This window comes from Xenopus laevis, chromosome 5S, assembly GCF_017654675.1.
Source record: "Xenopus laevis strain J_2021 chromosome 5S, Xenopus_laevis_v10.1, whole genome shotgun sequence".
NCBI lineage: Eukaryota > Metazoa > Chordata > Amphibia > Anura > Pipidae > Xenopus > Xenopus laevis.
In genome coordinates this window covers 137,056,044-137,061,599 of record NC_054380.1, presented here as the reverse complement: position 1 = coordinate 137,061,599, position 5,556 = coordinate 137,056,044, and positions in this window count along the sequence as shown.

Here is a 5,556-nt window from a genome sequence, read left to right as displayed (position 1 = left end):
ATAAATGCTGAAAATAGTAATTTTTCGCCATACGTTGACCTTGTAGACATTGTTTGCCCAGTTTTTTTGGTTGCAGCCACTGAAGCACAGTTGCCAGAAAAAATATGCCACATAAATGCTGAAAATAGTCATTTTTTGCCATATACGTTGAGTCAACGTATGGCAAAAAATGACTATTTTCAGCATTTATATGGCATATTTTTTCTGGCCTCTGTGCTTCAGTGGCTGTGGCCAAAAAAACTGGGCAAACAATGCCTACAAGGTCAACGTATACACTACTACAGCGGTGGATACGGATTACGTTAAAATATATGAATGCTGCTTGAAAAAAGTGACTCCGGTGTTTTTTCTGGAGACGGTAATATTATGGATATTTAGACAGAATGGGAACAAGGTCACACAGCTCGATGGCGGGTTGAAGAAAACAGTGTGCAAATAATGCCTACAAGGCCAACGTATACACTACTACAGCGGTGGATACGGATTACGTAAAATATATGAATGCTGCTTGAAAAAAGTGACTCCGGTGTTTTTTCTGGAGACGGTAATATTATGGATATTTAGACAGAATGGGAACAAGGTCACACAGCTCGATGGCGGGTTGAAGAAAACAGTGTGCAAATAATGCCTACAAGGCCAACGTATACACTACTACAGCGGTGGATACGGATTACGTAAAATATATTATGGCTGCTTGAAAAAAGTGACTCCGGTGTTTTTTCTGGAGACGGTAATATTATGGATATTTAGACAGAATGTGAACAAGGTCACACAGCTCGATGGCGGGTTGAAGAAAACAGTGTGCAAATAATGCCTACAGGGCAAATAATGCCTAAAAGGTCAACTTATACACTACTACAGCGGTAGTAAAATAAAAAAAAGTAAAATAAAAAAAAATGAATATTAAAAAAAAAAAATTAAAGTTGGTGCTGCTGAACTACTAGGAGCAGCAGATTAGCACACCAGTCCCACTCCCCAACACTGCTAGACTAATAGCACTGGGCTCTTATAGTAGTAGTAGTAGTAGTAGTAGTAAAACAACAAAAAAATAAATAAAAGCAGTCCTTACAAGGACTACTGTTATTGCAGCAGTCAGCAGATGAGATCAGAAGCAGGACAGCTGCCCACTGCAGCTACATACAGAGCACTGCAGTAGAAGGTAGATTACTAGCCAGCAAAGCTACCTAAGCTTAAATGTCCCTCAAACCCCTGCAGACTTCTGTCCCTCCAATAACAGAGCAGTATCAAAACGATTACTAGCCAGCAAACTTTCAACTGTCCCTGAAATCACTAACAGGCAGCAGCTCTCTCCCTACACTATCTCTTCAGCACACACAGGCAGAGTGAAAAAACGCTGCAGGGCTTCGGTTTTTATAGGGAAGGGGAGTGGTCCAGGGGAGAGCTTCCTGATTGGCTGCCATGTACCTGCTGGTCTGGGGTGAGAGGGCAAAAAAAGCGCCAACAATGGCGAACCCAAAATGGCGAACGTCGCGCGACGTTCGCGAACTTCCGGCGAGCGCGAACACCCGATGTTCGCGCGAACACCCGATGTTCGCGCGAACAAGTTCGCCGGCGAACAGTTCGCGACATCTCTAATTTCTATAAGAGAGGAAATAAAACACCAGATATTTTCCAAGTACAACAACAATTCAGAACTGGCTTAAAACTCCTTCAAATGAAACCCAGCATCCATACACACACACTGACCCCTCCATACACTCACATAAATGATATATACCCATACACTAACTATAGAGTTTAGTATCACAATAGCCTTTGATATTATGTCTGTCCAAGAAATCATCCAAGTCCCTCTTATAGTCATTAACTGAATCAGCATCACAACATCACCCGGCAGTGCATTCCCCAACCTCACTGTCCTCACTGTGATGAACTCTGTTCCTTTAAATAAATCTTCTAGGCTGAAGGGGAGGCCTCTGTCAAAATGATATCGAATTTTTATACGTGCGCCTATTTTGTCTAAATACATTAAAGTGAATGGGTGTCCGAATAATTTTGATGTGCGACAATTTTTAAGCGCGCGACTATTCTAATGCGGATTTTTCATCGCAGTTTCGCGAATATATATTCGCCAGTGGTAAAACACAGACATTTTCCACAAATTCGCACCAGGCAAATTTATTTACCCAGCACTAGAAGGTACCACTAAATGACTTTTATCTGCACATATAGGTGCTGCCAGGGCCATATTTATATAAAGCCTGTGCCTAGGGCAGCACGGTTTTGGGGGTGGCCCTCAAGGTGCCAATTTTTTCAATTATTTTTTTTAAAACCCTCCGCCACGGATTTCTATAGGAAATCCGATGATGGAGCTGAGGGTGTGAGGGGTAGGGGGGCCGAGGAAGAATGTGGAAGTGACATCAATGCGCACAACAGAGGGGCATGTTTAGGTCTGTTGCCTAGGGCGGCATCTTAACTAAATACAGTCCTGGGTGCTGCACGTCTGTAGGCCAGAATGGAAATCCCTACCTCACAGATATCAGCCCCTTAGAAGCACTAGTTACATGTTTGGATTCAGTTCGCTCAAATGTAAATTTTGGGATTCGGACAAATCCCAAACCCAATCCTGGATTTGTTGTTTCCTGTTCCTTCCACATGGCAGTGGCACTCAATGTGTTAATCCCCCTGCCATGTGGTTGGACAGGAATTCCTCTAAAAAAACTTACTTCCGCCCCTGGCTGCCATCTTTTTTTCCTCCTATTGCCCCCCCCTGATGTCCAGCAGACTGCCTCTCTTCTGCTGAAGCTCCGGAGCCGAGGCTTGAGTCCTTGTGTGAGCTCACAGAGAAGCCGATGGGCTTATAGCCAAAGTGTGCCTCCGGTGCAGTCAGCCACAATGCCGTGTACTGTACGCATGCGCAATAAGACGCCGAAGTATCCCACTTCCAAGATGGCGCCGAATGGCTCCAGACACGGGCGCGTGTTAAGTCAGACGCCAGGCGGAAATGATGCGACGAAGTGGGTTTTGGCGCGAAAATTCAAACACAACGCCTATTTATTCCCCTAAAAGCTGCCAGATTGGTAAAACAAATCTGATTGCCTGGAGTGTGTGCCTTTGTGCAGTTCAGAGGGTACAACTGTGAGTAAATCTCTGCCGGTCACATTTAGCCCACAGAATTGAGTGAATGACCTGGTTAGCTGTTCATGTTACTCTCTTCCAGGACCTTGGATAAAGTCAGCCTAACAACTATCATGAGTTCCAGGCTCTCTCACTCGGGCTCAAGGGGGTACGTTTTTTATGAGAGGCAGAAGATGGGACACATGCAATTAAAGCAAAAGCTATCTAATGCATTTTTCATTAAATCAGAACAGCATTAATTATTTTTCCTATACTGGAGTTCATCGAGAGATGGTCATAGAAAATCTACTTGAATCTGCTTACGTGACTCAGCAGGGAATGCGGCTCAATTTAAAGAATTTATGTCTTGGATGAAAGACTCTTTCAACAAATCAATGGCTGATATGGTCACTCAAGTCACAGATAATGTACTTAAATATATAAATCCACAACAACTCAGCATTAAACCTAGTTCCCCTACTCATGACTGCTCCAGTCCCATGGATAGGCTCATCTCCTCAGACTCCGAGCATTCTCAACTCGCTGGAAGACAAACTGAGTCGTTCCAGCATAGTGCCGGGAGAATGGGAACTACACCAAAAAGCTTTCCGGCAGATCCAAGCGAGATGGGGTCCGTTCTCCCTAGACCTGGTGGCCTCGAGCAAGAACAAGAAACTAACAACTTTTGTGCCCTTGGGACCGGACAAAACAGCAATCTTCTCAGATGCTTTTTCGAGGAAGTGGAACTTCAACAGGGCCTACCTGTCTACCCCATTCCCTCTAATCTCTCGTATTCTGCAGAAAATCAAGGAAGAACAAGCAGAGGTGGTGCTAGTAGCCCCCCTTTGGCAAAGGAGACCCTGGTTCCCTCTTCTCCTACGGCTATTAGTTGAAGATCTCAGCCTTCCCAACATCCTGGATCTGCTCAGTCAGGGAGTAATGGTCCATCCTCATCCAGAAAGACAGCATCTGATGGCATGGCTCTTGAAAGGCTGAATTTGAGTTCCTCAGGGTTATCTGCCAACTCCATTTCCACCTTGTTGGCAGCCAGGAACCATTCAGAAGTACTTCACCATCTGGGAGAAACTTATCGAATGGGGACAATCCAATGACATGAACTCAGATAGCATTTCTGAAGTCAAGCTGATTGAGTTTATCCAAAAAAGGGCCGATAGAGGTCTGCGTAACTCAACCCTAAAAGGTCAAGTTACAGCAATCTCACATTTTTCTGAGATCTCCTGGGCTCAATAACCTTTGGTCAAAAGGTTTTTTCAAGGATTGAGAAGACTCAGACCAACCATACGATCCCAAGTCCCACCTTGGGACCTAACTTTAGTTCTCAATTCCTTAACTAGAGAACCCTTTGAGCCATTGGAACTTGCTCCACTCAATCTCCTCTTAAGATGTGCTTCCTCCTAGCCATTACTTCAGCCAGAAGAGTCTGCAAACTAGAGGCCTTGCAAATCCAAAAAGGTAAAATAACCTTTCTCGAAGACAGAGTCATACTAAGAGATCATTCTGGGCATTCCAGTCCAGGGCTTCGGCAGAAGACATCTGCAAGGCGGCCGTCTAGTCCTCGCGTCAGACATTTGCAAAGCATTAGCAGTTTGATGTTATCATTAAAAAGTGTTCCGCTTTTGGCTCAGCTGTTCTGCAGTCTGCTGTACGTAATGATTGAAATATTTCCCTCCCTGCACTTTGTGTCAAGCTTTTGTTTGTCCCATTGACTGCCCACTGCCACGTGGAAGGAGCAGGAAACAAGAAAATCAATTCATCAAATCAAATACTTACCGAGATTCTCTTTTCCTGGACTGGAACATGGCAGCGGGCACAGCTTCCCACCCTGTTTTGGGGGGATACTCCGGTAGGTCAAAGATGGCAGCCAGGGACGGAAGTACGTTTAGAGGAATTCCTGTCCAACCACGTCGCGGGGGGGGGATTAACCCATTGAGTGCCCACTGCCATGTTCCAGTCCAGGAAAAGAAAATCTCAGTAAGTATGAATTGATTTTCTTGTATCTCTCAGCTGCCCAAAGTTACAGGGATGGTTCACCTTTAACTTAACGTTTAGTATGTTATAAATGGTCAATTCTAAGCTACTTTTCAATTGGTCTTCATTATTTATAGTTTTTGAGTTATTTGCCTTCTTTTTCTGACACTTTCCAGCTTTCAAATGGGGATCACTGACCCCATCTAAAAAAACTAATGCTCTGTAAGGCTACAAATGTATTGTTATTGTTACTTCTTTTACTCCTCTGTCTATTCAGGCCTCTCCTATTCATATTCCCGTCTCTTATTCAAATCAGTGCATGGTTGCTAGGGGAATTTGGACTCTAGCAACCAGACTGTTAAAATTACAAACGGGAGAGCTGCTGAATAAGTCAAAAACCACAAATAATAAAAAATGAAAACCAATTGCAAATTGTCTGAGATTATCCCTCTGTACATCATACTAACAGTTAATTTAAAGGGAACAGCC